General features: G+C 36.5%; 1 pseudogene; it reads left to right on the forward strand.

The window, feature by feature from the left end:
- The first annotated feature begins 10,751 nt into the window (after positions 1–10,751).
- On the forward strand, positions 10,752–10,822 carry LOC140596335 (U4 spliceosomal RNA; annotated as a pseudogene).
- Positions 10,823–11,094: the final 272 nt, after the last annotated feature.

Below are 11,094 nucleotides of genomic sequence, written 5' to 3' on the forward strand. Positions count from 1 at the left end.
TTCCTGGTTTGTAGTTCAAATGTCTCTGGTGATATCTGAGTGGCCTACAGAGCAATAGGCATGAAGATTGTCTATTTGTGAGCTATTGTGGGGATTTCTCTGAAGTTTACATCAAGTCATTTATATTTAGTTTGCTGGGCTTCAGGAAAAAAGGAAGTTTTAGTTCTCAAATGATTCCAGCTTAGAATGGTGGTGGAAAAATCAGAGTGTTACTTTGGAGAGTTGTAGCCAGATATTGGAGGACACTAGAAGAAATCAGGATCTAGTCCAGTTTATAATGAATACTATTACAATTGAATATCTACAAAAACATATTATTGAAATGTATTTTCTCTCTATAAATCACCCTCTATCTTACTAAAGATAGCCAAATTAATATTAATTGTTTGCAAAATAAGATGAGTTAAAAAAAAAACTTGGCCTGATTATTTACACAAGTGCAGCAAGAATATAGTCTTTTTAAAAGACCATATGGAACTTTTTCAAGAAAAAGTTTTGCTGGAACTTTTTATAAGCAATCTCTAGATTGAACTTTTAACAGCTTCTCAAGGCCAAAAGCCAAGCCAAATACTTGCCATCAGACTTTGTTTGCAATATACTTATAGATTTGGGTCAGTTCCTCTCTTCTTGATGTCCTGAAAATATCCTGAGATTCCCGCACCTGCCTGGAAGTGATCTTATTTACTCACCTGGTAAGGCTGCTGGGAACTCTGTAAGCAAGGTATCAGGCTAAGAGATGCTTTATTGGCTCCATAAAGTCAACCTTAGTTCCTTAAAGCTGTCTGGTCATATTTGAGCCTATACATGTTTTTCCCAGATAAGATATTCCAGTCAAATCCTTGGTAATATAACCAGTTTCCAACTGTGGTCTGTCCTAAGGAGAACAGAGTCTTATTGAATTTATACAAATAAATATATTGCCATAAAAATATAAGAATAGTCACTGAGAGTTTCCGAATTCTGGAGGGTTCAAGTAGGGAGCAAAGATAAATGTTTCAATTTGTTCATAAAAGTATATTTTATCAAATTGCTGTAAGCCAATTAGCTTAAGAGAAACAATGTTATTGAATTTGGAAAAAATAAAACATTTTTTAAAAGTCAGCGATGTTTTAAGCAAAAAGTCATAAACAGTATAATTATCTTCCTCAGTTCATTCAATGCCATGCTATTAATTCTCATTCTGCTTGAATCTGATTTTTCCATTAGTTCTGGAAATTTTATGTAGTTCAGTTTTATGATCTAAAGTTATCAGAAACCTGTACTCAAGAGTTTTTTCCATGAGTCTCACTGAAGATGAAGCAAACTTGCAGGGAGTTTTTATGAAGGCATCTGAGTAGAAGTATAACTGTAAATAATAAAAGACTTAAAAATGGACATGGTTACAGATCTGATTAGAATGCAGTTGACAAGGAAATTTGTTATTTCTGTGACACACAAAACTGCAAGATAATAACATAGTAGGTAGGACATCAGATTTCTAGGAGTTCCATTTAATTTTTAGAACACTTACTTGAATAACATACCTACTAATCTACGAGGGTTTAATATCATTTATTTGACAGGGCTTTTGTAGGGCCTTAGGGCGGGTTGCCCCATGATCAGCCACTTTGGCATGAATATTATTTTGAGTTAAAAGCAATTCAAAGCCAACAGATTCAGGAAAAGCTCTTTGTCTTACCCTCAATTGCCTTCTTATACCAGGAAGAGAGCTATTAACATTTTCTTCTTTATCTAAGAAACTTATCCAAATAATACAGAAATTGTTTTCCAAACATCATTCACCTTCCTGCTAATGGTCTTTCTCCCCTTTATATCCTTAGACCCCTACACCTCTCCTTAGCTCATATAAGCAACATGTTATGTCCCTATCTTTGGAATTTCCATGTCTGTGTGAATTCCCTGTAAGTACAGACGCTATTAAATTTGATTTTCTTCTGGTAATCCATCTCATGTCAACTTGATTCTTAGTCCAACTAGAAGGACTTTGAAGGGCAGAGGAAATTCTTCTTCCACAACACTGTCATACAAAATTAACATAAACCCAATGTCTTAAAATAATACCACTTACTTCAGTTCTGTACATCAAATTCCAACCTGATATGGCAGGGCTCTCTGCTCAGGTCCCACAGGCTGAAATCAAGGTATCATCTAGACTACAGTGCTCATCTAAGTCTTGGTTAGCTCCTTTTCCAAATAGAATGATTCTTACAAGAATTTGTGTCCTTTTGGTTTTAAGACTAAGGCCCCATTTTCTTGCTGGTTGTCAAGCAGGGTGGCTGTCAGTTTGTAAAGGCCTCACACTCAGAAGTCATCCCACAATACGGTGCAACCAAACTTAAGTGAGTTTGCTCTTTGGTGAGTTATAGATACAACCTGCACCATGTGGAGTTGTCACACAAAGGAAACTTTATTTCCACAAATAAGGAGATCATGGGGATTAATTTTCAGAACTGTGACTCCTGAAGCAGAGGTGAGCAGTTTGTATGAATGTATATGTATGTGTGTATTTATTTATTTATATTTAGGATTAGGGTGGAATATCCAGAAAGGAAAGCTTTTCATTGCATGTATAGGTAGGTATAAGGTCACACGTGCCTACTTAGGAAACATGCTTGCATATGCATTATATATTCCATTAATGAGATGTATGCTCCCCTGGGCAGAGATTTTAACTTTATAATAAGGTAGAGGTAGCTGGCACTCCATGGTTCATCTGTGCAGGAGTGAGGAGGGGGCCAAGCTCAAACTGGTCTAGGCCAGCCAGAACTCTTCTTGATGTTTACCTATAAAAGATAAGGTTAGGAGTGCCTGGATGGTGAAGCTGGTTAATTATCCAACTCTTGGTTTTAACTCAGGTCTTGATCTCAGATCAGGTCTTGATTTCAGAGTCCTGAGATCAAGCCCCGAGTCGGACTCCACTCTCCACGGAGTCTGCTTGGAATTCTCCTCCCTCTCCCTCTGTAACTCCTCTCTCTCTCTCTCTCTCTCTCTCTCTCTCTCTCTCTCTCTCTCTCTCTCAAATAAATAAATCTTTAAAAGCCCCAAAAGATAAGGTTAACCTTCCTGTGAAGAACAAAGGGGTCAGTGAGGGTCTTGCTGGTGACATTTTTAACCTCATTACATGTATGGGGCATTGTTTCAATGGTACTTCATTCCTTCTTCCTTTAGGCCAGCAGGAGCAGATGCCTCTGATTTCTGCATATCTGGAGAAACAACTGGTTAGCTTCTCACCTGATTGAGTCAGGCCCACCATAATTTCAGGTAAACTGATTTGGAACTTTTGATTACATCTGTAAAACTTCTTAGCAGGACATAGATCAGTGTTTGAGTGAACAACTTGGGGGCTGGAATCTTGGGGAACTATTTATAGAATTCTGCCTATGAGAGCATATAAATGCAAATTAACACTCAACAAGGAAATCCAATATATGTGTGTAGGCTACAGTTAATAGTATGATTGGTTTAGATAAATGCTTTGAAAAGAACACCTAATATGTGTATTTTGCATAAAATTTTGAAGATTTTTAAGTGTTTAATATGAATGAATAATGTACTCTGCAAGGAAAAAATAACAAATGTAGGACCATGAAATAAACAACAATTTAGATACATAGAGAAGATATGTAGGCTTAATGTCATTGAGAACTTCTTATATTTGAACTGAAACATTTTTCTTGATTCTGTGATAAGTGAGTTAGCATAGAGGTCAGAAACAAGTGAGATGAATTTAGTCTTAAGATTAATTAATAAAGTAAGTTTACATCATTTTCCTTCTGCATTATGTGTACTGACTTCCTTCCTCTTTTCTGCAACAAACATACACCATTCATATGTGCACACATGCATACATACACATGCACTAAGTAGAACACAAAAGAAGCTTCTTAATCCATCAATTACACAGCTATAGCATGGCATCCAGTTGTAAGGTCACTCAGTGAACTATTTCAATAAATATAGTTGCTTCTCTGCTCAGTTACAAAATCCATCAACCAGTGCTTGGCATAATCCAGGCCTGGAAAAATAGACTATGCTCATGTAAGAAAAAGAGGAATAATAGAAGTCAAAGAAACGTTCTGGAGGAGCAATGTGAACAGAATTTGAAATTTTTTGTCATGGCAACAACAACGTTGAAAATGGTTGAAAGTCCAATGATGCTTTTGAAGGGGAGCAGAATATGCCACTCCAAAATATGCCTCTTTGGCATAAGGATTAATCTGAGCTGATGGCTTTGAGAAACAGCAGATGTAGGAGAAGCTCTAAACAGAGAAGTTACCTCTTTGTAGGAAAACCTACATTTATAAAGGAAATTTATATTGGAAAGGGGTCCTTACCAAACAGACAGACAGCTATTACCAGAGATAACTTTTTTTCATGTGAGAGATTGATCTGCAAGGCAACCTTTGTGTAGCAAATATTTCCATAATTTACCCACACCCCCAGCATCTCTTTTGTCTTAAGCTGAAGATGGTATTTAAGGTGGTGACTAGGGTCTTTTTGGGAAGTTACTCAATTTTTCTGGGTCTCTGTATATGGGAGGTATACATGTTACTAAACTTTTATTTGTTTTACTCCTGTTACTTCGTCTTTCATGGGAGGGGGGCTCTCACCCAAGAACCTAGAAAGATAGAAAATTATTCAGCAGATACTTCATTCACCAAAGAACTTATCAGCTTTGTAAGGGAGGGATAAATTATCCCTCCAACCCCTCTTGAGTTATTTTGGTTCTTCTAATAATTAAACTTACACCAAACAAATTTTTAGGAGAAAAAAAAAACTTTAATTAGTATGTGTGGAGGTCTTATAGATATGGGATCTAAGAAAGGACCAAAGCAGGCAGCTTTTATAATTTTTAGACAAATAAATGATAAATTTTTGAGGAATTAATAAAACAAAGAAAGGTAGATTTGGTTATTCATTCATGAAGAATCTAAGCAGGAATCATTTATATAGTTTTCTCAGCCCTGAATTCCCTATCTCAGATGATAAGGATGTCTCTCTACTTCCTGGTGCAGAGAGGGTACCTTTCACATTAGGGATTTATTTCCTGCTATCAGGCAGACAAAAAGAAAGTTCAGAATATTCTTTTTGCATGGGCTGTTCCTCAGGTAATTTTAATTCAAAATAATCAACAGGCCAGAGTGGCATATTCTTCGGCAGCCTGCCCTAAACCCCATTATCTATCATGCAAAGAGTATGAAGACTGGAATAGAATCTCACTCCAAATCAAGGACAAATAAATGGCAGGGGAAGTAACCATCAGTTAATTGGAGGAGGGCAATGATAATCGCTAAAATTTTAGTGAAATGTTGTGATCACATAATTACAATGGTAAGAAACCGGCTAATCTATCTGTTTCATAATGTAAATTAGTTAATAGACTACTGTAAAATTTGATGAATTGGTAGTAGTTAGATGGGGAGACTAGAGGACAACTAGTGAATCAAGGATCTGAGAAAAACTTCTAAAATTCAGGAAAGCTATGGAAGAGAGTTGGAATTGGTTTGCTAAAGAAAGAGGAGGCCCTAGAAAAGAAATGACTGGTTTGATCTGTTGTGGTAAGTCTCTGTTTCCATGATCCATCATATTAATTACATTTTCCTAACCAAATTATATTATCTCATAAAATAAAATTTAAAGTTCTCATACATTATAGCTTCCTTAAGCAATCTAAAGGAAAGGTAAAGCAAGGGTGGGTTGGATAAATTTAGTTGACACAAAAACAAAAAATTAGATGTCATACATGAAAAAGAAATAGACACTTTGTGATATAATAGTATCCAGATATTATGATAGCAAAGGTCAAGAATAATAAGTTTTCAATTTCTGCAGGAATAATAAGTTTTAATCCTGAAATAAGCAATGTTGATGAGTACTCAATATCCTGCAGGCAATTAAACCACCGAGATTGAGTTCAAATGAATGGGTTTCAATGATTAGAGTGTCTCGATATTCATCCCAATGATCATTAAGAAAGAAAAATGCTTTTATGAAGTGCATGAGGTTGACTGGTCATGTTTGTTATCTGATGGATGACTTAGACTATTTAAATCATCAGGATCTTTGGAAATTAGAAGTATGCAAAGAAAAATCAATTAGGTTAACCAAATGATGCAAATAATTTATGATTTATTTTGTAATTAGAAATACAAAATATAATTCATTCTCTGTGTAATTTAAAAGCTCATATAGACTTTTTCCACTTAGATGGGATTTATCATAAATCTCCATATAGTTAACATTTGTTATGTTCATGGATTCCCATTGTTGCAAGTCTCCATTGCATGTTCCCAGTTCATGGCTTCATTCTCAGTTCTGGATACCTTTCCCTCTACGTCCGTGGCACACTTGGTGGGAATCAGTCTGTTGGATTCACATAACTGATCTATTCTTACAAACTAGCTCTGCAAAAAATATGATTAAGTTTTTTTCCCATAAATTACATATCAAAGACCATGGACCTTCACAACTTCCTACAGATAGTTAAGTCAATAATTTTGTTAAATTAATGCCAAGTTTTCTGGGATATATTCAGATGTTATGTCTGTATATGTGTGTATCTATGATGGTTACATGTCTACTGTATGACAGGCTAATGGTAGTGCCATTCTGAAACTGTACTGCAACACTTAGTAACTTAATAACGTGGATACTGGGAATTTTTAAAAAATGTTTCTTTGCTTCATTTTTTTTATTTTTTATTTTTTTAAAATTTTTATTTATTTATGATAGTCACAGAGAGAGAGAGAGAGAGAGGCAAAGACATAGGCAGAGGGAGAAGCAGGCTCCATGCACCGGGAGCCCAACGTGGGATTCAATCCCGGGTCTCCAGGATCGTGCCCTGGGCCAAAGGCAGGCGCCAAACCGCTGCACCACCCAGGGATCCCTTCATTTTTTTTAAACATGTGAAGGCAAATAAGTTTATAATGAGAATTAAATATGAAAATGTACATAAAGTACATGTTCTTAACACATGGTATGTAGCAAACATTAAGGAATAGTTATTAATGTGTATATGTAGCTTCTCATATATATATATACACACACACAGGTATAATAAACACAGACATGTACATATTAAAAGATGAGAGAGAAATTGACCAATTGTTAATTAAACACTGGTCATTGTAAACTGCAACTGTAAATGGGATTGATTCCTTAATTTCTCTTTCTTCAGTCTCATTGTTAGTGTATAGAAATGCCACTGATTTCTGGGCATTGATTTTGTATCCTGCCACACTGCTGAATTGCTGTATGAGTTCTAGCAATCTTGGGGTGGAGTCTTTCGGGTTTTCTATGTATAGTATCATGTCATCTGCGAAGAGGGAGAGTTTGACTTCTTCTTTGCCAATTTGAATGCCTTTTATTTCTTTTTGTTGTCTGATTGCTGAGGCTAGGACTTCCAGTACTATGTTGAATAGCAGTGGTGAGAGTGGACATCCCTGTTGTGTTCCTGATCTTAGGGGAAAGGCTCCCAGTGTTTCCCCATTGAGACTGATATTCCCTGTGGGGTTTACATAGATGGCTTTTAAGATGCTGAGGAATGCTCCCTCTATCCCTACACTCTGAGGAGTTTGATCAGGAATGAATGCTGCATTTTGTCAAATGCTTTCTCTGCATCTATTGAGAGGATCATATGGTTCTTGTTTTTTCTCTTGGTGATGTGATCTATCACATTGATTATTTTATGAGTATTAAACCACCCTTGCATCCCGGGCATAAATCCCACTTGGTCATGGTGAATAATCTTTTAATGTACTGCTGGATCCTATTGGCTAGTACCTTGTTGAGAATTTTGCATCCAAGTTCATTAGGGATATTGGTCTATAATTCTCCTTTTTGGGGTATCTTTGTCTGGTTTTGGAATCAAGGTAATGCTGGCCTCATAAAATGAGTTTGGAAGTAATCCCTCCCTTTCTATCCTTTGAAACAGCTTTAGTAGAATAGGTATCATTTCTTCTTTAAATGTTTGATTGAATTCCTCTGGGAAGCCATCTGGCCCTGGACTTCTGTGTCTTGGGAGGTTTTTGATGACTGCTTCAATTTCCTTGGTGCTTATTAGCCTGTTCAGATTTTCTATTTCTTCCTGTTCCAGTCTTGGTAATTTGTGGTTTTCCAGAAATGCATCAATTTCTTCTAGATTACCTAATTTATTGGTGTATTGCTCATAATACATTTTAAAAATCATTTGTATTTCCTTGGTATTGGTTGTGATCTCTCCTCTTTCATTCATGATTTTATTAATTTGAGTCTTTTCTCTTTTCTTTTTAATAAGGCTGGCTAGGGGTTTATCTATCTTATTCATTCTTTCAAAGAACCATCTCCTGGGTTTGTTGATCTATTCTACAGCTCTTCTGGTCTCTATTTCATTGAGTTCTGCTCGAATCCCTTTTTTTTTTTTTTAAGATTTATTTATTTATTTATTTATTTATTTATTTATTTATTTATGAGAGACACAGACTGAGAGAGAGAATGGCAGAGACATAGGCAGAGTGAGAAACAGGCTCCCCGCAGAGAGCCTGATGCGAGACTCAATCCTGGATCCCAGAATCACAACCTGAGCCGAAGACAGGTGCCCAACTGCTGAGCCACCCAGGCATCCCTCGAATCTCTATTATCTCTCTTCTTCTGCATGGTGTAGGTTCTATTTGCTTTTCTTTCTTCAGTTCCCTGAGGTGTGAGGTTAGCTTGCATATTTGAGGTTTTCCAATTTTTTGAGGGATGCTTGTTTTGCGGTGTATTTCCCTCTTAGGACTGCTTTTGCTGTATCTCAAAGATTTTGAATGGTTGTATCCTCATTTTCATTAGTTTCCATGAATCTTTTTAGCTCTTCTCTAATTTCCTGGTTGACCCTTTTATCTTTTAGTTGGATGCTCTTTAACCTCCATGTGTTTGAGTTTCTTCCAAATTTCTCCTTGTGATTGAGTTCTAGTTTCAAAGCATTATGGTCTGAAAATATGCAGGGGACAATCCCAATCTTTTAGTATTGGTTAAGACCTGATCTGTGACCCAGTACGTGGTCTATTCTGAAAAAAGCTCCATGTGTACTTGAGAAGAATGTGTATTCAGTTGCATTCAGATGCAAAGTTCTGTATATGTCTTGAAATCTATTTGGTCCAGTGTATGATTTAAGGTCCTTGTTTCTTTGGTGATGTCCTTCTTAGAATATCTGTCATTTGCTGAAAGTGCCATGTTGAAGTCTCCTGCTATTAGTGTATTATTATCTAAGTATGTCTTTACTTTGGTTATTAATTGATTGATATACTTGGCAGCTCCCACATTAGGGGCATAAATATTTGTGATTCTTAGGTCTTCTTGTTGGATAGACCCTTTAAGTATGGTATAGTGTCCCTCTTCATCTCTTACTACAGTCTGTGGGATAAACTTTAATTTATCTGATACGATTGCTACCCCAGCTTTCTTTTGAGGACCATTTGAATGGTAAATGGTTCTCCACCCCTTCATTTTCAGGCTGGAGGTGTCCTCAGGTCTAAAATGAGTCTCTTGTAGACAGCAAATAGATGGGTCTTGCTTTTTTTATCCAGTCTGAAACCCTGCGTCTTTTAATGGAATTATTTAGCCCATTCACATTCAGAGTAACTATTGAAAGATATGAATTTAGTGTCATCATAATACCTATTCAGTCCCTGTTTTTGTGGATTGTTTCTTTGGGCTTCCTCTTTATTTTACAGGGTCTCCCTTAATACTTCTTGCAGAGCTGGTTTGGAGGTCACATATTCTTTCAGTTCCTGCCTATCTTGGAAGCTCTTTATCTTTCCTTCTATTCTGAATGAGAGCCTTGCTGGATAGAGTATCCTTGGCTGCATGTTCTTCTCCTTAGGACCCTAAATATATCCTGCCAGCCCTTTCTGGCCTACCAGGTCTCTGTGGAGAGGTCTGCTGTTAACCTAATACTTCTCCCCATATAAGTTAGGGATCTCTTGTCTCTTGGTGCTTTAAGGATTTTGTCTTTATCTTTGAAATTTGCAAGTTTCACTATTAAATGTCGAGGTGTTGAACAGTTTTTACTGATTTTGGGGGAGAACCTCTCTATCTCCTGGATCTGAATGCCTGTTTCCCTCCCCAGATTTGGGAAGTTCTCAGCTATGATTTGTTCAAATATTCTTTGTGGTCCTCTCTCTCTCTCAGCCTCTTCTGGAATCCCAGTTAGACGTATATTCTTCCTTCTCAAGCTATCATTTATTTCCCTAAGCCTTTCCTCGTGGGATCTTAATTGTTTTTCTCTTTTTTCCTCAGCTTCCTTCTTTACCATCAACTTCTTCTATGTCGCTCACTCTCTCTTCCACCTCATTAGACCTAGCAGTTAGAACATCCAGTTTGGATTGTATCTTTTTAAATCTATTTTTAATTTCGGCTTGTATAGATCTCAATTCTTCAGTAACGAAGTCTCTAGAGTCCTTTATGCTTTTTTCCAGAGCCACCAGTAGCTTTATAATTGTGCTTTTGAATTGACTTTCTGACATCATATGGGAATCCAAATTCTGTAACTCTGTGGCAGAGAGTGCTGTTTCTGGTTCTTTATTTTGCAGTGAATTCTTCCTTCTAGTTATTTTGTCCAGTGCAAGTGGCTGTATAAGTGGACTGAGTCAAAAATATCAACCACGTCCTAAGCAAAATACACCCTAGATGATTCCAAACAAGTCAAAGACCAGGAAATAAAAGAAAAAGAACAGAACAAAATAAAACAAAAGAACCACTAAAGTGAAAAACAAATTTTAAAACAAAGTAGTAGGTTTGCACAGTGGCAGTATCATAGCCAATGAGGTCTATCTGAGGCACGATTATTGTTAATTAAAACAAAGTGGTAAAAATAAAAAGTCAAAAACCAAAAACAAAGAAGAAAGAAAAAGAAGAAGAAGAAAAAAGTTAAGAAAAGAGGAAAATGAGAAAAAAAGGGGGGATGGTTGTGGTGAGGAAGTGGTAGTGGAGAGAGAAAGTAGTCTACCTGAAGGGTCCTACAGGGTGATCCTCTTGATCTGAGTGTATTTTGTTCTTTATGTTAGAAGATGCTCAATTCCAAATTTATATAAAACAGCAATACTTATAGAAAGGCCCAACACTGACCACCAAAGC

This window comes from Vulpes vulpes, chromosome X, assembly GCF_048418805.1.
Source record: "Vulpes vulpes isolate BD-2025 chromosome X, VulVul3, whole genome shotgun sequence".
NCBI classification, from domain to species: domain Eukaryota; kingdom Metazoa; phylum Chordata; class Mammalia; order Carnivora; family Canidae; genus Vulpes; species Vulpes vulpes.